The sequence below is a fragment of the Schistocerca serialis genome, chromosome 2, assembly GCF_023864345.2.
Source record: "Schistocerca serialis cubense isolate TAMUIC-IGC-003099 chromosome 2, iqSchSeri2.2, whole genome shotgun sequence".
Lineage (NCBI taxonomy): Eukaryota > Metazoa > Arthropoda > Insecta > Orthoptera > Acrididae > Schistocerca > Schistocerca serialis.
In genome coordinates, this window is record NC_064639.1 from 1,063,822,040 (window position 1) to 1,063,845,776 (window position 23,737).

Here is a 23,737-nt window from a genome sequence, read left to right on the forward strand (position 1 = left end):
AAGCCTGTACAGCATAAACTAATGGAAGTCAAATGGCATGATAATAGATGTTTTGTGAATATCGTCCAGGCATATAGTGATTTGCAGGTATGCTTCCTTGCAGTCAGTTACGCTAAACACAGAGGCATCTACCAGATAATGACTGAAGTTCTAAACGTTAGGGACTGGGTAGCTGCGCAGTATTGTATGAGCATTGAGAACTCTGTAGTCATCACACGGTGCTACAGACCCATCGTTTTTGGGGACTAGTTTGATGGATGAAGTGAAGAACTGCTGGGGGGTCCCAAAATGCCAGCCTGTAGGAGATCATCTACTGCTGCCCTAGCGACTTTGAGTGGATCTGGCCGTAGTCTATTTGTTCTGCGTTGGTGGCGCACAGCGGTAGAGGGGCAGGTGTACTGTTGATGTTATGAACCAAGACCCATTGCATTTTTAATGCAGCACTGCACAGATCAGGTCTGAAGGGAAGAGCCTGAAGACACGACAGCAGGAGAATCTAAAAACATGGTACTGACCTTCGTGTTGACGGATGGTGACCATGCTGCAGGTGTATCCACAGATGGTGAAAGAGTTGCAGATTCAGGTTGGTGAGATGAGAAAGAGGGTACACTAGGATTGAGCATAGGCAGTCGACGAAGCTTGTCAAGACGACGCCATGCCACAATGAGTCCTCATCAACTTCGTTAATTCTGTGCTCGGTGGCATCATTTTCATGTTGCAGATGGATGTTATGTTCATCGCACATGTGTAGAAACAGAGCTGCTGTAGCTTCTGAATGCGATCGATGGCATGAAGGCAGTCCTGAAAGTACTGCTGGTTGATGGGCGTTCTGCTAGGTGGCACAAGCTCATGCTTAAAGTGGGCGGCTCCGTTGTGCTGAGCCACCGTGGCTGACGAACACCACTCCGGCTGCTAGCAGTGTATTTCAAAATGCCACCATACAGATCAGGAACCAACGAAAGTTTCGAAGGAAGTCTGTGCAGAGTACTGGAAGACACAGTGGATCAATGCAAGTGTGCATCTATTCTCAGGGACTGTGTTCAGGCTTTTGACAGGTCACATTAATGTGACTGTACAGTGTATATGCCAGATGTATTAAAAATGTTGCCTATGATCATCTGAACGTTTGTTAGAGTATTGGGTAAAAATTGGAAGTGAATGGTAAAGAACTCTTCAAGATTTTTGCTAATAACTTTTCCCTGTTATACAGTACATAGTTATTTCAGACAGAACTTTTATTAGAGTATCATGTACAAATTTGAAGTGAATCAGTCTCAAACTTTTCAAGATTTTTGGTAACAACATTAAACAATGACTAGTCTTTGTTCAGTAGTATAGATTACTGAATTCCCACTACTTTATTTTTCAGAAATATTAGAAACAGTTATGAAAAACACATATGGATTATCTAAACAAATACCAGCTTCTGTGCACAGAATAGTTTGGTTTCAGTTCTAGAAAGGGAACAGAGGCTGTGTAGCAAAATTTACAAAGGTAATTTTAGAAGCCTTGGATGAAGGAGATCATGTACTAAGGATTTTGCTATTGTAAATAAATAGTTTATGTCTTACCTATGAAACAAAGTGCAGAAGGCAGAGATCTCCCAAAATCCAAGTGGTTCAAAACATATAGTGAAACACCTTTCAGATCCAGAAAATGTGAATCTTGGAGTGACTAAAGGTACTGTGTTAGGTCTAATATAGTTTCTTATATGCATTCCGACTTAACATGCTGGAGTTGGTGGTGATGTGTGCACGAGGTGTGCTTGCCTGTGTGTATCAATAGTGTGTGTCTCTCTTTTACTGATGAATGCTGGGCTGAAAGCTTTATGTAAGCGTCTTTTAATTGTGCCTGTGTGCAAGTTAATATGTCTCCCTTATGGTAAATAGCAATCTGTCTTTTCCTACATTGTTGATACTGCACACTATGGGGCACATATGATGAAATGGTGCTATTTACTGATGACATCAACATAATATTTGCAGACAGGAGACCAAAAATGTTAAGAGTAAAAACTGACAATGTACTTATGGTGATCCACAAACAATAAGGTAACTCTTAACATAAAAAAGTATGGTAATATGAACTTCTGTATAAGTATAAAAGACCTAATACAAAATAACTTGAAGTCCACAATGACACTATAGAATTCGTAACTAGCACAAAAATTTTGGGTACCTATTGATCAGCAATGAAAATCGGATGAACATATCAGAGTAGCTGGCAAAATAATTAGAACATCATGCTATGCCCTACAAATACTAACCACCATGTGTAATAGCTCACACTGAAGAAAAACATACTTTGCACATATGCATTCTATTATTAGTTAATGGCATAATATTTTGGAGTGCAAAAACTGATAGTATGGAAAACGTGTTCAGACTACAATAATGGACAATCAGAATAGACCAAAAGTCACAAAAGCTATTTAAAAAGTGCTGACAGTTCCATGTGAATACATCTTTCAGGCAACAGTATTTTATCCAGAAAAACATTAAGCAATATGTGGCAAACAGCTGCCACACAGATACAATCGTTGATTGAACATGGACTGAAAGGATAAAGTTAAGAATGAATCGCCATGTTTTAGCAAAGAGTCAAGCTACATAATAAATGAAAGATGTAAATGAATTGAGTAAACATATATGTGGTGTTGCTGCAACTGCACGGACTACCCTAGCTCACTTCTCGTCAGACCCAAATTTTCGACTTATACCACACACGACTGATAGTGTCCATGCTCAGTAGCCTCATTACTCACAGAATGTTGTTGATTCCCACACAGTTTGCTCAAATAGAATAGACATTACATACACAATTAAGATGATGATCCCATAAGTGCAGATGCACACCAAGCTCGTATAGGTTGAGAATTTGAGTCTGATGAGACGTGTGCTAGGGTAGTCCATGCAGTTACAGTGAGCACTCTGTCTGGATAGTGTAATAGTCAGTGTGTATGCCTAATAACCAGAGGGCACAAATTTTCAACTTGCTCCATTGATATAAATCTATCCCCACTGGCAGCTAATATCTTTAATTCATTTGTGTCTTGAATTGTGTAAATTTAAAACATGTCATAAAGCATATTCACTAAGTTAAATAATAGTTTTTATTCTTTTATAGAGTTTATAGAATAAAAACTGATATTACAAGTGCATAATAAGGCTGACTAATAACCAAGTAATCAAAGAGGATAGAGTGTATTTTTAAGCAACACAGTACATGTCTAGCTTGTAAATGTGCCATATAATCTAAACCCCCAATGTATACTACTAGAGAAGTTTTGTGTTGCAGATCTGTTGGGGAAACTGGGTTCTTTCTGTTTCTTTAATCTTCACTGATGTAATTCAGTGATAAACAGCATTTGTTCTTATTTGTTATTATTTATTTATATGCTGCTTTTACATTATTAATATCTCACATACCAAATCAATGGACTGTATTATTCAAGAGGTACAGTAAATCCAGTCATTAGGAACATGAAGTGATACAGAGGACATAACTAGTTGTGCTGGTATCTGAAACCTGCATTTTGTTGCAATAATAGGCAGCTTTTTTTTACTGATATGCTGAAGGTAACCTAAGACACTCCTGTTTCATTCCACAAAATCTACAAGTAATTCTTTACACAAGTTTCCAGGGACATTAAATCTTTGTTAGCATAAGGATTTGACTACAGTACTTATTGAGAGCAAAAAAGAAACTAACTGTCCAAATACTTGAGAGTTTACAATGGACGACTTCTTTAAGTTGTACTGTATAAATTATAATGCTTTATTTTTAATATCTTGCATATGTAAAATTAATATTACCTTACCTTGTATCTTCACCCGACATTGTGGCAACAGTGTTTCACCTACTAAATAAGCCCCCAAGCCAACATATCTAGGTATATAAAAGCATTTTACCCTCAGTGTGGTTTGAGGTGCTGCCTGTCACTGAAACTTAGCCAATGAGACTCGCTTCACCTGTTTTGGCGAAACCTATTTTGTTCCGTGTAAAGAGGAGGCAAACACAAAAGGGTAGAGGACTATCAATCATCGGACACTGACCAGAGTACTCACTATATAGCACTGGGGGCCTAATTTTTTTTTGAAGAGGCTATTCCAGCAGCCATTGAGGAAACAGAGTGCAACTGTGAGGTCATACTTGCATCATTTCAGCAGCTGGCAGAGAAGGATGAGTAGACCAGCCTCGTGCATGGAATTTCAATGAAGCTCACAATTAGCAGCATTGTTGCCAGAACTGATCATCACCATTTGATTCTGAGTCAAGTGGAAACACTGAACCAGGGGCTTCGAAGATTCTGTGACACGCTAGGCTGCGACTTTCTGGAATTGCGCCATAGGATTGAGAACTGTAGCATCCCCATAGTGGGTAAGGTCTGCACTACACGTCAAAAGCTACTATTCAGGTATCAGACTATATGTGGGGGTGCACACAAGGTTTTTTTGGATCAGGCGACTCTGCACCCAATCCAGATGACAATAGCTGTAGGAAACCCAGAAGTGTCAGTGTAAGATCGAAAGAAATGCCTCCCACATGTGAGAGTATTAAAATCCTAATGGTAAACTGCAGAAGCATTCACAACAAAGTGCAGAGTTTGGAATGCTCATGAAAAGCCGTGCAGCTCACGTAATACTAGGTACAGAAAGCTTGTTGTAACCAGAAACTGATAGCAGTGAGATTTTTGGAGGAAATTTAAGTGTATATTGAAAGAATAGGTAAATGGGAAATGGAGGTGGTGTATTTTTTGTAGAAGACAAGAAACGCAAATCTGCTAAGGTAGAAATTGAAGCTGCTTGTAAGAATGTTTGGCCAAGGCTCAGTATCAGGGGTGGGCATAAAATGATAATTATATCCTTTTATTGCCCACAAGATTCATGTTTTGATGTAACCGAAAACTTAAGAGGAAACCTCAGTTCACTTGTACGTAAGTTCCTCCATCACACTGTCATCATTGATGGAGACAATTAATTGGGAAAATTACAATTTTGTTAGGTGGTGGGCATAAGAAGACACCCTGTGAAACAATACTAAATGCCTTCTCTGAAAACTACCAAGAACAGATAGTTAGGAATCCCACTCATGACGGAAACATACTGGATCTAATGCCAATGAATGGACCTAGCCTCCTTGAGGATGTCCACATTGAAACTGGTATCAGTGATCATGACATGGTTGTGGCAACAATGATTACCAAAGCACAAAGGACAAGTAAAAGCATATCTTGACAGCTAAATGTGTTTCATTCAGCATCTCTGTATCTATAGCCCTGTGCTTCATTCTACACCTATTACGCAGTAATCTCTGTTTCTTTAGAGTGACTGTATACCATGGAGATTCCTACCTAACTGATGATGGCCGAAGTAGAGAGGATATAAAATGTAGACTGGCAATGGGAAGGAAAGCGTTTCTGAAGAAGAGAAATTTGTTAACATCGAGTATAGATTTAAGTGTCAGGAAGTCATTTCTGAAAGTATTTATATGGAGTGTAGCCATGTATGGAATTGAAACATGGATGATAAATAGTTTAGAGAAGAGAATAGAAGCTTTCGAAATGTGGTGCTACAGAAGAATGCTGAATATTAGATGGGTAGATCACATAACTATTGAGGAAGTACTGAATAGGATTGGGGAGAAGAGAAGTTTGTGGCACAACTTGATTAGAAGAAGGGATCGGTTGGTAGGACATGTTCTGATGCATCAAGGGATCACCAATTTAGCGTTGGAGGGCAGCGTGGAGGGTAAAAATCTTAGAGGGAGACCAAGAGATGAATACACCAAGCAGATTCAGAAGGATGTAGGTTGCAGTAGGTACTGGGAGATGAAGCTTGCACAGGATAAGAGTAGCATGGAGAGCTGCATCAAACCAGTCTCAGGACTGAAGACAACAACATCCTTTGCTGACTAATCAGTTAAGGGTTAATTTTCTATTGTATGAGGCAAGTGATGAGTCAATTTCATCAGTTTGCATTTTTACAATTTAGATTGGGTAAAGGCTTGATAGGCTCATATTCACAGTGGGAATGTGTCACACAAACTGGCCCAGAAAAAATTTCTTCACTACCACAAATACAAAGTTAACACATAGAGAATCGATGTCAGAAGAAGGGGGGGGGGGGGGGGGGGGGCGGCGGCAAGAGGGGTGTGGGGAATTTCATTCATTGATAAGGACAGGTCACTCTTGGATTGGTGCAACATGAACAAAGTCTCTAGTCTCACATTACCAATACGAGGCTCGTTGTAATGAGCCTCACAGAACTGTAGCGTTAAAGTGTTTTGTGTCTTTCAAAGGCTTTCATGTAACTAGTCTTATCAAACACACTTTTTGATTTCATATTTATGGGATCTCTGAAAACAGAAATGAGGGAAAAAATACTGTTTAGAGAGACAGTTTGCTTTTCCCTTTCATTAATGATTAAATGTTCTACCAATGATCATAAATCCATTAATTTTATTACAATTTTGTTTTAAAATTATGATGAATAAAATCAAACACATGTTCCATTTGAAACCCCATGTATTTTATTACTACAACAAACATTACATGAAGTGAAAGATATTGCCCAGCTACAAGTTACGACTATTTCAAATATTAAAATTTCTTTTTACCAATATGTTCACTTTACATTTCAGCTTCTGTATTTATACACAGAAAATTTGAAACACACAAATATATACAACTGTTTTCCAGGTACACTGTGTTATCATGATTTGACAAAATAAAGATACAATGGGGGTTTTTGTGAGGAACTTCCCCAAGCAAGGAGAGTGCTACATGTGCTGTGTAAAGTCTACTTAAGATAGCATCCTCACCCACTGCAGTCCAGTTGACTGGCAGAAAGGGAGGTAAGGTAGTGGGAGTGGGAGTGGGAGTAGGAGTAGGAGAACAATAAAATAATTATTGTAAGTGAGAACTGTGAATTCCTTTGTTGTTATGTTTTTACATTAAGAACTGTACTGCAGGAAGTTGGGACAGCTGTCCCCGCCTCATAACAGGTGCAGATGGTTCACACTAAGATCTCTGCTGTGTGACTCATCTGACTGGCCCCTCCCCCCACTTAAGAAGCAAGAGGGCATATAGTTCATTACGTAACAAATTTCTCACATTCAGCTTTAAGAGAGGCACAGTTCTTTCTTCACATATTAGTCTTCTTACACAGTTCTTTTATTCACACACAGTTTTCTTCTTAGTCACAGTTCTTTCACAGCACAATTTATGTACAACACATCTACAAATAGATATAGCATATATTTTTATAGCTTATAGTTTTCTTAAATACATTTATCGGGTTGGGGTGCTACCCTAAGAGAGTCAATAGCACACGAGCTCTCCCCTAGTATGCACACTCAACACTGTTTCGTATGTTTATACATCAAGCATGGTGAAATATAATTTTGATTTGACAAATTTTTTATTTTCTACTGGAGCCCACCATCTCAAACCAGTATTCCTGCAGAACAAAAATAAAGCAGCTCTATTAGTTACAATATCAAAAATTACTCTTAATATGTACAAATTATACAAATTTGCTACAAAAGTAAAACTTTGTAGAATTTGCCTGTAGCAGTACTCGGCAAGGTCAAACAATAAAAGAAAGAATATAAAACAAAAAATTACATTTTTTGAACATGTTCAACTTTCAATCTATTTTACAATATAAATTGTTTCACGAACATCACTGATTAGATATGTGCTATTATTGAACATCAAAAATTGTGTTACCTATAGTAGCAAATGAGTATAAGCGTGGCTGAGCATATGATTGTTCATAGTGGACTGCATGTGAAATTACACTTAATGAAGACTATGTCAATGCACTTTATTTTAATACCTTGATATGCACATTTAATCCAGATATAGTGATTAAACAATGCACATCTTCAAGCATAAAAATTTGGAAATTATCTTTTACACTCACAACCTTCCACAGGCTGCACTGCTGTCCAACTGGAATTGCTTTTTCTTGTGTACATTAATGATCTCTCATCAGTTAGACTGCCAGAAGCAGAGTTCGTTTTGTTTGCAGATGACACAAGTATTGCAATAAATAGTATGTCGAGTGTAGTTCTAGAAAGATCTGCTAATGATATTTTCATGGATATTAATAAATGGTTTAAAGCCAACTCACTGACATTAAACTTTGAAAAGACTCACTACATGCAATTCAGAACCTGTAAGAGGTTTCCACCCAGCATATGCATAAAGTATGAAGAAGAGCAGATAGAAGAGGTTGACAGTCTTAAATTCCTGGGATTACAACTTGATAATAAATTCAGTACGGAGGAGCAAACCACAGAACTATAGAAACGCCTTAACAAATCTGTATTTGCAATTCGAGTGTTAGCAGACATAGGCGACATAAAAATTAAAAAGCTTGCATACTTTGCCTACTTTCATTCCATAATGTCATATGGTATAATATTTTGGGGTAACTCTTCAAGTCAAACAAAAGTTTTCAGAGTCCAAAAAGGTGTAATATGTATTATTTGTGGAGTAAATTCACGGACGTCATGTAGAAACCTCTTCAAAGAACTGGGTATACTAACCACTGCCTCTCAGTATATTTACTCCTTAATGAAATTTGTCCTAAATAATATATCTCTTTTTCCCACAAACAGCTCAGTTCATACATACAATACCAGGAACAAAAATGATCTGCACAATGACTTAAAAGCACTTACTTTAGTTCAAAAAGGGGTCCACTACTCAGGAACACTCATCTTCAACAATGTGCCAGCAAACATAAAAAATTAAGTTACAAATAAAGATCAATTTAAAAGGAACCTGAAAGACTTACTAGTGGCCAACTCCTTCTACTCCATTGACAAATTTTTTAATAGAAACAAATGATGTATTGTGTATATTCATACTATTAGTATTGTTATTTCAGCAGCTAAGTGAAAAGTACAAAAATTTTGCATGCTTATTTAAGTACTATGTAGTAAGTTAACGTGCGGTATTTCAGTTATGTCCGATTATTACAATTTTTGGAAATTACAAGTGTCATGCATAATTCATATTGAAGTATATCAGCATTTTCAAGTTACAGCTGCTGTGGCATATACTGAAAGTATCATGGGTAATAGTCAATTTTACCTTTAAAAGTGAGTGTATACTTTATGTATTTATCATCATTTTCTGCTAGTTGAGGTTTTTGTTGTACGGACACTATATCATGGCAGTTATAGGTGGGGAGTGTTCTGAACAATGATTGTGTAAGATACAGCTAGAGGTCGGGCTTTAACTACCGCTGCCAGCTGCTGCAAACAATTGCACTGTAGCCACTACCAAATGCTTTGTATACTCCAATTTGCTTTGCATTGTGGATTGCTTAATTTTTTTTCTCATTATGAAATGAGTGTAGAGACTAATCCTGCTGCATAAAGGGATTCAAATGACTCTCACTACGAAAATAGAAATCAACAATCCCTATAACCGTTAAGTCAGTTCTACTTTTGGGGAAGCATGGAACATATATGTAGGATGACAGCCATTTGAGAGGGAGGCGGGGCTTATTCCCCCACACCGCTCCTGTCCCCTCAAACAGAGCAAGTTCTCACTTGTTTACAGTTGTGGCAGACTGCCACGATATACTGTCCACATAATACATACAGGTATTTTTTTTTGGTGTGTGGTGGTGGGGGGGGGTTGCAGCCTCATGAGAGAGAGGGGAAGGGGGTGTCCTTAGTAGCTTCAGGGAATCAGTAAATTCTATCACAGGCTTATCTCGAGACAAAACAGACTCGAACTCGGGATCTTTGCCTTTCACGGGCAAGTGCTCTATCAACTCAGCTACCCAAGCATGACTCACGCCCCGTCCTCACAGCTTTACTTCTGCCAGTACCTTGTCTCCTACCTCCTCCCATGTTCGAGTCTCGGTCCGGCACACAGTTTTAATCTGCCAGGAAGTTTCATGTTGGTCCTGTTTGGACACATCTGGTAATAATGTCACCGTATTTGCACTTACCACAAGCACGTTGGAAAGACCTGAATGCCACACTAATCCTATGCCAACATTTTGGTGCCTACATTGCAGTTGTGCTATATTGCATATACATTGCAGCGACACCCTCAAATGGCACCTTTTTGATCACCCCTTACATTTTGTGAAATCTGCATAATTAGCTAACCCATCTCTGTATATGTGACTGTGCCATTTCCACATATACTAACTTCCTTTTCAGGAATCAACAAGAACTTTGCTCTCCACTTCAATCATTATATCCTAAAATTACCTTCTACTTTAGATTTACTTATATGCGTAACTTATATTTCACTATGCCAAGAGACTTTCTTGTTAAGTCATCACATTCTTAATATACGTGCACAGTTCCATTGCCTAGGCATCACAATCCCTTAAAAAACCTATTCCCGATGCATCCACTTACTCCCAGACGAGGTTCGTGGATTGCTTCGACTTCACTTTAGATCAGCACTTCCCAACCTTTTCAGCTGGCAGACCCCTTCTACAGTCAAAAATACATGGCAGACCCCTAGTCAGTCAAGAGCATAGTAACTTTAAATTTCAGAGCGAAACCCATGGGAACTGAACTGAAAGCTTCTTAATGCAAGTGCCGTGTTTCCAATGACACCCCCCCCCCCCCCAAAGTATCAATAGTCTTTGGAGCTTCTTGTGATTGTTCTTCCTTTGGTCGTCCTCCCTCCTCATTCATTTCAACTGGAAACTTCCTTTGTTGTGAAGGCGATGGAGAAACTGCACCCTTCTTCAATGATCCCGACTTCAGCCACAGAGCCATGTTAGAAGTAATAAACTGGTCAAAAATCGACTTATGAAATAGGTAGTGCACTGACAAAGCAAGTTTAACATTTAACGATGCCTGGGGCCGCATATGTGCCAGCGAGCACTGTGATTGGTCGACAAAGCTCGCTCCGCGCATGCATAAAAGGTTTCAGCGCATCTAGCATCGTGAGCCGGGGCACAAACGACGCCCGTATTGATGCGAAACAGTCTATCAGAGAAGCCGCATTTTCTGGCACTAAACTGTGTATGCGTTTTCACTTAGGAACCGCAAAGGCTGCTTGGGAATACAATCTGAAGTAAAAGTACACGTTTTTCACACACAAAAAAGTGGTGAATTCGATTTTCACATCTTTATTCAATAATTTTACTCATTATTTTACACAATTTGTTGAAAGGTGGCCGCGGATCCCCTAGAAAGAGCCGGCGGACCCCTAAGGGGTCCGCGGACCAGAAGTTGGGAAGCCCTGCTTTAGATAATATCTACATTCTACATAATGTCATCATGCTAACTAAGTCTCTCCACATTGAACTATTATCGACAACCCTTGGTGACTGGGAATAAAAATTAGTTGCTTCTACACCCTCCTCTATGGGCAGATAATTCTTAATTATCTTTAATTTATGCTAGTGTCCCTTTAAAAGTCCAACTTGCTTAATATAGTTCAGGTCATTCCTCCCACGAATTCACTTGATGTAGGTGTAGGCCATCCCTTCGATGGGTCTGCCTACCATTTACTCTCCAATATATTCATTATATTGGGTACATCACATCACGAATATTCAACAATATGCAATGCATCCTACCCTTTTCCCCCCTACTCATTTAAATGAAGATGTTGCTCCATAAACTTTTGACTCTTCCTGGTTACTAAACACTTATGTTCCCATACTCTTCCAAATGTGCACTTCCAGCTACACTTCTTATCATTTGGTATCCCAGTGCTGTTATAACATGTAGGTTATTACTTACATTACCATAATTCAGACCACTGATCATTTCAGTAGTGTGCGACGTCTATAAAATCTTCCTCCATACTTTCTATCTTAAAATATCGTTGGTCATATTTTAGTTATGTTAAACTGTGCTAGCTCCGAAAGTACTCTCTTTTTAAAACCCTAAGAAGTATTACGAGTCTTAAGGTTTTGCTTCTCTTAATCTCTCATACCTTCACAGTCATGGCTTGTATTATAGAAGCATCCACAACAGGAATTCCTCTGGGAACAGCTCTTCACACACCACTTATGAATAAGTGCACTCTCTTCAGTGATAATACTAGACTTGCCTAATTTCATAACTTCAGCAACAAAAAATTTACACGCTAAGACTGTATATCAATTAGGTTCCTTTCGGAGTATGCTGATGCATTAGCTTCATACTTAACAATCACATACAACCGTTCGCTCGACGGAAGATCCGTACCCAAAGACTGCAAAGTTGGACAGGTCACACCAATATTCAAGAAAGGTAGTAGGATTAATCCACTAAATTCCAGGCCCATATCGTTAACGTCGATATGCAGCAGGATATTAGAACATATATTGTGTTCGAACATAATGAATTACCTCGAAGAAAACAGTCTATTGACACACAGTCAACATGGGTTTAGGAAACATCGTTCCTGTGAAACGCAACTAGCTCTTTATTCACATGAAGTGTTGAGTGCTATTGACAAGGGATTTCAGATTGATTCCGAATTTCTGGATTTCCAGAAGGCTTTTGACACTGTACCACAGAAGCGGCTCTTAGTGAAATTGCGTGCTTATGGAATACCATCTCAGTTATGCGACTGGATTTGCGATTTCCTGTCAGAGAGGTCACAGATCGCAGTAATTGACAGAAAGTCATTGAGTAAAACAGAAGTGATCTCTGGCGTTCCCAAAGGTGGTGTTATAGGCCCTTTGCTGTTCCTTATCTGTATAAACGATTTGGGAGACAATCTGAACAGCCGTCTTCGGTTTTTTGCAGATGACGCAGTCATTTATCGACTACTAAAGTCATCAGAAGATAAAAAAAACTGCAAAACGCTTTTGAAAAGATATCTGAATGGGGAGAAAAGTGGCAGTTGATCCTAAATAATGAAAAGTGTGAGGTCATCCACATGAGTGCTAAAAGGAACTCATTAAACTTCGGTTCCACAATAAATCAGTCTAATCTAAAAGCTATAAATTCAACTAAATACCTAGGTATTACAATTACAAACAACTTAAATTAGAAGGAACACACAGATAATGTTCTGGGGGAGGCTAACCAAAGACTATGTTTTATTGGCAGGACACTTAGAAAATGTAACAGACCTACTAAGGAGACTGCCTACATTACACTTGTCTGTCCAATACTGGCGCACAATGTGGGATCCTTACCAGATAGGACTGACTGAGTACATCGAAAAAGTTCAAAGAAAGGCAGCACATTTTGTATTATCGCAAAATATTGGAGAGAGTCACAGAAATGATACAGGATTTGGGCTGGACATCTTTAAAAGAAAGTTTCGTTGCGATGGAATCTTCCCACAAAATTCCAATCAACAACTTTCTCCTCAGAATGCGAAAATATTTTGTTGGCACCGACCTACACAGGGAGGAATGATCACCACGATAAAATAAGGGAAATCAGAGCTCGTATGGAAAGATATAGATGTTCATTCTTCCCCCGTGCAAGCTACACGAGATTGGAATAATAGAGAATTGTGAAGGTGGTTTGATGAACCCTCTGCCAGGCACTTAAATGTGATTTGCAGAGTATCCATGTAGATGTAGATGAAGCTATTTCTTCTCATTTACATGTTAGCATGTCACAGCCTCCTTCATACACTGTGTGCAGGTGGGGAACATCTTGCACTCATCACATCAAGGTGGTACAGCAAGTGAGCGCCTCCACCTGCTGCGAGTGCGGTGATGTCACGGTTTGAATGTTTGGACGACAAGGAGAAAAAGAGAAGACCATGGCTGCAATGAATGCTTTGAAAACAGGAATGACTTGCTGAACTGGACTGAGCAGAGGAAGCTTCTTGTCTTTATCTTAGCTAAGCTCGATCAGTTTTAAAAATGTGTGTCAACCTGCATCTTACAAAAAACTATATTCAGACATGATGGTTTTACAGGACAAAGTGTTAATACAGAAGATTTAAAGTTTAGTTGCTTACGTCAGTCAAGTAACTTGGAAGGCAATTAACGCTCTCTTACAGCACCCACCCAAGCACAAAGAGACTAAGTACTATGAAGACTGCAACAACAATGTTAGGTGGAACTACACAGCAGTGCCAACTCAGGAAACATCAACAATGGCAAACATGAGAAATTTTACTGAGTGGATCTATTGACACAGAACACACAGAAAATGTAACATTGATACCTCACAAAAAACCATCTATGTTGCATTTCTGTTTACAGCATCCTGTACAAACTGGCTCCCAGTCTCATGGAGTCCAAACAGGAAGGGGGGAGAAGAACAGAACTGACAGTTTCATTCAACATGAATTCCTGAAAGTTGCCTTTTAAAATCAGACTACTAATATGTAAGATTCCCTGTTTTCTGGTACCTCTTTGTGGCCTGCTGTTACCTTGTTTCTACATAAATGCATATGCATTTTATAAACCAGGAATTTGTGTATTGTTTGTACCATACTTAAATGCTTGATTACAAATTTCTATTTAGTCATAGCATGACTTCGGCATATAGCCTATTTCACTTACCTTGTGTGACAAGAGCATATTTATGTAATCAACAAGTGGTACACATTTTGTAATAGTTTGAAAGTCTAACCAGTCACACAGAGGACAAGTAATTGTATTAAGTCTATGAAACAGTTTTTGTGACCATTCTGCGGCATACACAATAATCGCAGAAAAGGATTGAATCTTTCAGAAGGTCATCATTTAATATAAGGCTTGCATCATTCACCAGCCCTAGCTATAGAGACTGCATCAAATTTACAATACCAGTAAATTACAATACAAATAATACGAGACATAACTTATTTAAACAAATCAAACATTTTACTGTAAAATACATTTCTGGTCAACTTATATTTTATGAATTTATTTACTAAGTTTGGAGAAAGTCATCAGTCAAATAATTCCTACATTGTGTATAAACTTAGTGCACATCCTTTAGGGCTCCCGTAGTGCCTACTTAAATTGTCAAATATATCAATGCAAATATCACGTGAATGAGACTCAATGCTTTTCCACAGCCCCCCACCCAAACTGCCAACTTTGAATGTTACCTAATTGTTGCTTACAGTGGTATAAATATTTGCTAGCCTGTTATCAATTTCTCCCTTACAGAAGAAATACCAATAACTGTAACTCAGGATTCACATGCATTGGCCAGGAAGTCTGGGGCTGTGTTGGAGGCTAAAGGCGGCCTGAACTAGGTCAGGTGTTGTGCCTTTGTTACCACTCTTTTACTGTATCTTATTTATTAAGCTTTACAGGTCTTAAACTACAATGTGATTCCAAACTGGTAGATTTTTCTTAACCTCTATTCACTGAATTTCACACCAATAAACTAACAACTTCTCACTTAAGTGTTCAAACTACATCAGTGGGACCCTGTCAAATATCAGAAATACCCCACTTTCAGGAGGAATGTTTCCAAACCAGCAAAAACTTGCTAAAATTATACTTCTCTACAAGAAGGGAGAGAAATCTGACATAGCAAACTATAGACCAATTGCTATACTACCAGCTTTCTCAAAAATCTTTGAATACTGTGTGCCATATTCTGATCGTCCCTATAGGGATTTCACAAAAATAGGTCTACCACATATGCTTTGTATGCATTTTTGAAAAAGTGCTCACGCTTTGTTGACCATAAACAACCTGTTATATTTCTTTATAAGTCCAGGGCATTTGACATGGTCAGCCACAAGCTACTCCTTATGAAACTCCGTAAGTATGGAATTTGATGTGTGGCTCACAACTGGTTCTGTAGCTACCTCAGTGGGGGGGCAAAAAAAGTAGAAATAAGAAATTCTAAGACATCCAGGTATTGCAGGTCAGATACACTACATACAAAAAATTGTGTCCCTCAGATCTCTTCTTGGCCCTGTTCTTTCTAAATTTTTCATCAATGACCTCCTGGAACACACATCAAATGCGAGCGCTTTTTTGTACACCAATGACACAAAATTTTGATAATCAGTAGAGGTGATATACTGCAAGATACAATCAATGAAACTACCCGTCAATTACAACCTTGGTTTGAAGCAAATAGACTACTCATAAATACACAGAAAACTTTAAGTATGAACTTCCACATAAGACAAAAATCTTACCCCTCCAATGCAATTATAGTTATTGGCAAAGACAACATTACAAATAGACAGGACACCAAATTTTTTGGACTTACCATCACCAACACTACATTTGAAACTACATATTGAGGCATTGGTCACGAAAGTTTAACAAAATCTGTTGTTTATTAAGATCACTAAAAGGCAGAGCCAGTGTACCATACCTGTTTGAGTCTGTCTTGAGCTATGGCCTGATTGTGTGACCAAATAGCTCTCCATTTTCAAACACCAAAAATAAATAGTGAAAATAATGATTATAGAAAGAAGTGAGTTCTGTAAACCATAGTTTAAAAAGTTAAAAACCCTGTCACTGCCATGCCTGTATATAATGGAATTTGCTTGTTTTACTGTAAAGCACTTTAAATCCCTACACAGCAATGTAGGTCACCAAACACAATGTAGGTCACCAAACACAACACCAGAAACAAAACAATTACAAATTATAGCTCACAACACAAAATTATACGCTAATGGGTTTTAGTGCATGGCATTAAACATAAAACCACCTCCCATCAAACACCAAAACAAGCAAAAATCCAAAAATAACTAGAATTAAGTTAAAGGAATTATTACCAAGTCAGTGTTTCTATTCTGTGAGCAAATTTCTTGAAACTAAATTTTAATTCCTTGTAATAAGCTGCACTCTGTTTTGCCTATAATGTACGGCACGTAATTTTTATCTGTGTGTGCATCATGTTAACAAAATTTGGTAACACTAATCTCCATCTGGGACCCATCTGTATGGAATATTCTTGATAGTGATGACTATGCACAACATGCAGATTATTTCTTAGTAATCTTATTCACTTTTATCTATCTCTGCTTAGTAAGATCATATAAAACTAGTCTATCTTATAGACAGAGCTTTATTTTCCTGTCTACATCTCTTAGATGTATTCTCCTATGCGAAGTATGTACCAACATTACCATCCTACCATAATTTTTAAGTGAGTTCCCTATACCATGAGCTACAGGACTAATAATAAGCAAATAAAAATAAATAAAACTGGCCTGGTGTGACTTAGGAGGGGGGGGGGGGGGGGGGGGGGGGAGTATTTTAGCAATTAATTCCCAATAGAGTTCTTACCAAAAGCACTTCAAAAGGAAGAATGAGGGGGGCCACATCTGACTACTTTGCAGCTGGTTCACAGTGTAAAACAATTCATAACAGCTGGCTTCAGGATTCACTGCCAAAACAACATACAGCTGCAATTCACTGTGTAATGTTACTGCAAAACCCATTAACAACCAACTTTGATTATCTCACTTAGCAGTCTGGCCTCAGTGGCCAGAGAGCCAGAGACACTGTTCATGTGTGTGAGAGTTGCGTTTGTGTGAGTGTGTGCGTGCATGTTGCTTTTACCTGATGAGGACCTTTTTGGCAAAAGCTTACTGGCTGTCCGTCTGTTTTCTGTGCTTGTCTGCAACTCGGGATCTCCACTATACGGTGAGTAGCAACTATAATTTCCCTAATATTGTTAATTAGTATTAAATTCTTCAGCAATGAAAGATGATAGGTATTGTTAGCTTGAACTCTTCACAGGAAACAATTCAAAATGTGGACGGAAGGCTTGTTACAAAGCTGCAGCACATGTGACAGCTGCTGCACATGTAGCTACACACCTTCCATCCGATGAAACACTGGAAGGATTGGTAATTAATTATTCATTATAATGAACACCTGGCTTCAAACACTCCACATTTTCTGGCCACCTAGCTGCGCTTATTTTCCATATCATTTACCCCTGACTAATATTGATAAGAACACACAAAATAATTGTTTTTATTTATTCTTTGGGCAGCTTATCAGTGTTTCCTTGTCTTCTTCCGGGGGCTGTATTTTACATGAGTATGACATGCAACACATGCCTTCCAAGAATGTTTCTGTGCCATTTCTGGATACTAAACAGAACAGCATACAATTAAGAAAAATAAAATCTAAGTTTAATGTTGGAAGACTGTACAATATAATGCAGAAGTTATGTTTCCATACCTTGAGAAAACAGTTGATTCAGTCTTTGTTACCAAGATGAACTGCAAAGATGATATTTGCAATAGCACGTGACTGCCTGGCACATGTCATTCATGACCTAATACTGAAAAGCAGAAACATTCAGTCATAAAGATCTAATTTACGAGAAAGCCATATGACATATTCCAGCTATATTAATGGAACACACACACACACACACACACACACACACACACACACACACACACACACGCAAAACTGCATTTTTTATGCTGCATATTCCCACCTGAAGTCTGATGTTGGCAAAATTTTAAAATTTTGCATTGAACATTAACACATCCTGGGGTTGATAGAGATGTGTAGGTGGTGATGTGAACATGGCATGTCATCTCACTTCATGTAATGCCGGAAAAAAGTAAAAAACCACCATGTATCATCACAAATGGTCTATTACTTAAAAAACAAACAACTTTTTGGGTACCGGTATTAACAACAACAAAGTTAGGCCTATTGAAAAAGTTAGTGGAATCCGAACTAAAACAATATCCATATTACCGAGAGAAAATTAGGTATTCCAATCATCATTAAAGAGATTAGGTAAAGACTATACTAGTAAGAGTTTTCTTTATTATTTCACATGGGCTACAGCATTTTATTCTAAATGAATTCCACTGTCCAAAGAAGTGGAATTTTATAGTTTAAATTTACCAGTTGTATTCCTGTGGCCGTGAATTTTTGACAAAAAATACATTTACAAAATACACTGACTGTGCTATTCGACAACGTAAGCACACATCTAATAAAATATTACGAAATGCTCGAAACAGCAATCGTATAATGTTCTTAATTATTATGTGGATTTAATGTCTGTCTACTGTCGGATGGCTTGTTCTTTATCCCTGAATAAAACAAATTTCACGGAAAACAACACCCACCGAGTTATTTTTTGGCCTCCCATTAGATTAGTTTGTTTTCGTACTAAACACCCAAAAAATGATATGATTCTCGTGAATGTGGAACATTTCAGAATACTTTCAAACAAGAAACAGTTGAAATAAGTGATACCGGTTTTGGCTCCTCCTGCATTTTTCGTGATTTATATAGACGCTTAAAAACATTTGTGGACGACGGTTCAAACATCCGCCTAGCCATCCTGATTTAGTTTTCCATGATTTCCCTAAATTGATTACGGCAAATGCCGGGATGGTTCTTTCGAAAGGGCACGGTCGTTTTCCTTCTCTATCCATCCCTAATCCGAGCTTGTGCTCTGTGTCTATGACCTCGTTGTCGAGGGGGCACTAATCTCCTCTTACTCCTCAAAATATTCGTTCGAGGCTTTTCTATTAAGTACCGCAGACATAGAAGTTATCTCGCAGCTTTAGCTTTTATAAGGAAAAGTGTGTTACATATGAGAGACTGTTTGTATTAGGCTACCGCGCGCTACGTAGCAATCTGTTAAAACGATTCACATCCACATGTGGTAGCTTCGCCTCCTTGCCTAATCTAGAAGTCGAGCTGTGCTACAGATCACGCTGTCATATCCAAGATTCGCGGAGTGAAATGGCTAATTTAACACCAATCTAGTAGAATGAATAAAACTTTCCCCTTATTTTGTTGTGAAAATAGGCCTCCAAAGTTTGACAAATACCGCCAGTCTTAACAGGCAAAGAAGGGTTAATTAATGACCATTGAAAGCAATTTAAATTCTTTGCCATTTGCAACTCATTCTACAGCAGGGATAATGCTGTAATATACCGGCAAGTCATGGAAAATCGACAGGACCTACAAAAATTATTAGAGTTCTTAGGAATACCTATTAGTGTACGGTCTCACGATGCAATACTTATTATGATCCTGGTTCGTCTAACCTACAAAACTATGACAACATACTAGATCTATCACTTACTTTGCTGTGGCTTTCCACGCATCGCACTCTTACTTATCCATCCATTCTCGACAGGAAAGCGGCGTGTTCTGCTGTACCTGGTCTTATATAGCTTGCTGCGCGTGTCAGCAGTGAAGTGGGGGAACTACCGACCTCGAGCAAATACTCACGCTGTACGCCTAGTTCACACTCGTAGACGTGTTGCACGATTTTAGTTTTACAGACACGCGGAGTGTATTGCTTATAGACATTTTACAGCTTAAGACGGGCCACTAGTTCACATTTCTTTGGTGAATCAAAAATGGTGATCGGTATCGGTTCGGAATGGCGGACAAGGAGCAACTGTAAACTATTGCGAAAAAGATAATAGTGTGGACGTTTTGTGTGACGACACGCCAGTCTCTCTTGCGCTTCCATATCCTTCGGCATTTCATTCGCAACTTTCTCTATTTTTAATTCCTTGTTTTTGACTGAAAATGGGATCGAATATGAAAGTGTTTCAGCTTCCTGGTTTTGAATGTTATGAAGCAGTTGTTAATCTGTGGGGCGCAAAGAGTTCCGACTAGAAGTACCTTATTAAACTAAAATCACGCTCCAATCATTAGCTTCAAACCTGTGACAGAAATAGTCGAAAACATGAAAATTTCATTTAACTGAAACCGCAATATTTATAGAAGTAAGCAGTAAGCTGGCGAATAGCAGCTCTCCTAAAGAGTTCACTTGGGATACGTACGATTAATTCCTATTTCACCTAACAGCATACGAATAAAAGGTCTGTCGAAGCAGATACAGGGTGTTTCAAAAATGACCGGTATATTTGAAACGGCAATAAAAACTAAACGAGCAGCGATAGAAATACACCGTTTGTTGCAATATGCTTGGGACAACAGTACATTTTCAGGCAGACAAACTTTCGAAATTACAGTAGTTACAATTTTCAACAACAGATGGCGCTGCAAGTGATGTGAAAGATATAGAAGACAACGCATTCTGTGGGTGCACCATTCTGTACGTCGTCTTTCTGCTGTAAGCGTGTGCTGTTCACAACGTGCAAGTGTGCTGTAGACAACATGGTTTATTCCTTAGAACAGAGGATTTTTCTGGTGTTGGAATTCCACCGCCTAGAACACAGTGTTGTTGCAACAAGACGAAGTTTTCAACGGAGGTTTAATGTAACCAAAGGACCGAAAAGCGATAAAATAAAGGATCTGTTTGAAAAATTTCAACGGAGTGGGAACGTGACGGATGAACGTGCTGGAAAGGTAGGGCGACCGCGTACGGCAACCACAGAGGGCAACGCACAGCTAGTGCAGCAGGTGATCCAACAGCGGCCTCGGGTTTCCGTTCGCCGTGTTGCAGCTGCGGTCAAAATGACGCCAACGTCCACGTATCGTCTCATGTGCCAGAGTTTACACCTCTATCCACACAAAATTCAAACGCGGCAACCCCTCAGCGCTGCTACCATTGCTGCACGAGAGACATTTGCTACCGATATAGTGCACAGGATTGATGACGGCGATATGCATGTGGGCAGCATTTGGTTTACTGACGAAGCTTATTTTTACCTGGACGGCTTCGTCAATAAACAGAACTGGCGCATATGGGCAACCGAAAAGCCCCATGTTGCAGTCCCATCGTCCCTGCATCCTCAAAAAGCACTGGTCTGGGCCGCCATTTCTTCCAAAGGAATCATTGGCCCATTTTTCAGATCCGAAACGATTACTGCATCACGCTATCTGGACATTCTTCGTGAATTTGTGGCGGTACAAACTGCCTTAGACGACACTGCGAACACCTCGTGGTTTATGCAAGATGGTGCCCGGCCACATCGCACGGCCGACGTCTTTAATTTCCTGAATGAATATTTCGATGATCGTGTGATTGCTTTGGGCTATCCGAAACATACAGGAGGCGGCGTGGATTGGCCTCCCTATTCGCCAGACATGAACCCCTGTGACTTCTTTCTGTGGGGACACTTGAAAGACCAGGTGTACCGCCAGAATCCAGAAACAATTGAACAGCTGAAGCAGTACATCTCATCTGCATGTGAAGCCATTCCGCCAGACACGTTGTCAAAGGTTTCGGGTAATTTCATTCAGAGACTACGCCATATTATTGCTACGCATGGTGGATATGTGGAAAATATCGTACTATAGAGTTTCCCAGACCGCAGCGCCATCTGTTGTTGAAAATTGTAACTACTGTAATTTCGAAAGTTTGTCTGCCTGAAAATGTACTGTTGTCCCAAGCATATTGCAACAAACGGTGTATTTCTATCGCTGCTCGTTTAGTTTTTATTGCCGTTTCAAATATACCACTCATTTTTGAAACACCTGTAAGTGTCGTTCGGAGTGGCCGAGCGGTTCTAGGTGCTTCAGTCTGGAGCCATGTGACTGCTAAGGTCGCAGGTTCGAATCCTGCCTCGGGTATGGATCTGTGTGATGCCTTAGGTTAGTTAGGTTTAAGTAGTTCTAAAGTTCTAGGGGACTGATGACCTCAGAAGTTAAGTCCCATAGTGCTCAGAGCCATTTGAACCATTTTTTTGAAGCTGATAAATACATAGAGTGTATGTGTGTGTGTGTGTGTGTGTGTGTGTGTGTGCAGCCGCAGTCTGCATAGTGCCAGTCGAAGAGAGGCTGCAATAGTTTCCCTCAACTTTTTATCTTGCTCCATGGTCCGTCCGGTCATCATCTGAAGCAACACCTCAGTATCAGTTGACGTCAGTCTGTGGAAATTCGGAAAATTTCTAGTACTTTCCAACCTTAATTTCACTAATAACGAACTGCAGAACCCAGGTAGTAATAATGTGAACACAACATGCGTTTATCAAGGTTTTATTACGTCCCATTGTATCAGTTATCACTGTTTTTTCCCGTCCCATTCATGTATGGAGCGCGGGAAAACTGATTGCTTAAATGACTCTGTGCATGCTGCAATAAACCTAATCCTTTCTTCAAGATTTCTACGGCAGTGACAGGTGCGGGGGTTGTAGTATATTACTATAGCCATCATTTAAAGTCAACTCTTGAAACTGTGTAAGAAGGCTTTCTCGGGATAATTTACGTCTATCTTCAAGAGTCTGCCAGTTCGGTTTCTTCAGAATCTCCGTTACACTCTCCCATTGGTCAAACACACCTGTGACCATTAGTACTACCCTTTTCTGTATACGTTCGATATCCCCTGTTAGTACTATTTGCTACGGGTCCCACACACTTGAGCAATATTGTCCGATAGGCTGCATGAGTGATTTTAAGCAGTATTATTTGTAAAGTGATTGCTTTTCCCATATTCTGCCAATAAATCTGTTTGCCACCTGCTTTACCCAAAACTGACCCTATGCCATCTTTCTATTTATAAACCTACCAAGATTTACAGCCAGGTATTTGTATGTGTTGATCTATTCCAAGTGTGACTCACTGATATTATAGGATACTACCATTTTTTTGTTTATGAAGTGAACAGTTTTAGATCCCTGAAGACTTAAAGCAAGTTGCCAGTCTTTGCTCAACTTTGAAATCTTATAAAGATCTGACTGAGTATTTATGCAGCTTGTTGCAGACAGCACTTCATTAGAGATCAACGCCTCATCTGTGAAAAGTCTAAGGTTACCATTAATATTGTCCTCGATGTCATTAATAGATAACATGAACAGCAAGTGCCCCAGCACACTTCCCTGGAACACACCCGAAGTTACTTCTACATCTGTCGCTGACTCTCCATCCAAGATAACTTACGCGTCCTCACTACCAAAAAATCCTCAGTCCACTCTCGAATTTCGCTTGATACACCATACAATCGTACTTTTGATAAC

General features: G+C 39.1%; 1 protein-coding gene and 1 long non-coding RNA gene across 3 annotated transcripts in view; one reads left to right on the forward strand and one right to left on the reverse strand.

Moving 5' to 3' along the window:
• The window catches only part of LOC126458519 (nitric oxide-associated protein 1), a 245,603-nt gene that overhangs the window by 38,434 nt on the left and 183,432 nt on the right, over positions 1-23,737 (forward strand). The gene's annotated exons all lie outside the window — the stretch shown is intronic.
• LOC126458521 (uncharacterized) lies at positions 6,509-20,105 on the reverse strand. Of its 2 annotated transcripts, XR_007585650.1 has the most exons (4): positions 19,948-20,105; positions 18,328-18,434; positions 18,063-18,165; positions 6,509-7,460 (listed from the first exon to the last, which is right to left on the reverse strand). It is a non-coding gene; the product is annotated as an uncharacterized LOC126458521 (long non-coding RNA). The 2 variants fall into 2 exon arrangements; XR_007585649.1 differs by lacking the exon at positions 19,948-20,105 and having other exon boundaries at positions 18,328-18,445.